At 41.4% G+C, this 903-nt stretch overlaps 1 pseudogene; it reads right to left on the bottom strand.

The window, feature by feature from the left end:
• Positions 1 to 336: 336 nt before the first annotated feature.
• LOC138078702 (small EDRK-rich factor 1 pseudogene) lies at positions 337 to 532 on the bottom strand (annotated as a pseudogene).
• Between the last annotated feature and the right edge of the window lie 371 nt (positions 533 to 903).

Here is a 903-nt window from a genome sequence, read left to right on the forward strand (position 1 = left end):
GCAGGCAGATTCTTTACCAGCTGAGCCACAAGGGAAGCCCAAGAATACTGGAGTGGGTAGCCTATCCCTTCTCCAGGGGATCTTCCTGACCCAGGAATTGGACCAGGATCTCCTGCATTGCAGTCAGATTCTTTACCAACTGAGCTATCAGGGAAGCATATAGATATGTCAGCTGTTAATCTACAGGTGCTTCCAGGAGGCAGCTCTTTTGTTTTTTTTAAGTTTAAACTAGTTTCATAGAGATATAACACATGTATGGCTGTTCATTCTACAAAACCTTCATCATAGAACTTATGATACACCTAATTAGCAGTAGCACCCAGATTTTCTAAACAGTCATTGTTTTTCTCTTCTCTGCATAGCCTTTTTTTCGTAGGCTACCTTCTGCTTTTATTGCATGATCTCAGACTCCTTCTGTTTCCTCCGAGAGGTAGTCAAACTACCTGCTTTTCCTTTTCCCCTTACTAATTTTTTGGGACTTCTTTATGTATTTCTGATGGGCAACTTCTCCTCCTTGATTTCCACAGGCCATGCTGGCCACCACACTGAGCCTGGAAGAGTGGAACTCCAAAGAGCAACGACTTCCTTATAGGCTCCATGGCTGAACCCATTTGTCTGTCTGGAAGACTGAGCTTGCACGGGTGCTCCCAGTGCTGACATTTTTTCTTAATGAAGAATTTATTTTGTGGACCTACACCCAGCAATAAAAGTTTTAAAATTTTGACTTCTGAGGCAGCATTTTAGAAAATCTACTTTATCCTCACACACTGGCATTGGAAACCAACAACGTCTGAAAGCTTTTGTATAATCTGATTAAGAGCTGAATAAGAAGAGGAAAGGGGTCAGTGATTAATGGTTTAACACCACATTTACCTAAGCTGAAAAGGTTTTTCTAAAGATCTT

This window comes from Capricornis sumatraensis, chromosome 4 (genome assembly GCF_032405125.1).
Source record: "Capricornis sumatraensis isolate serow.1 chromosome 4, serow.2, whole genome shotgun sequence".
NCBI classification, from domain to species: domain Eukaryota; kingdom Metazoa; phylum Chordata; class Mammalia; order Artiodactyla; family Bovidae; genus Capricornis; species Capricornis sumatraensis.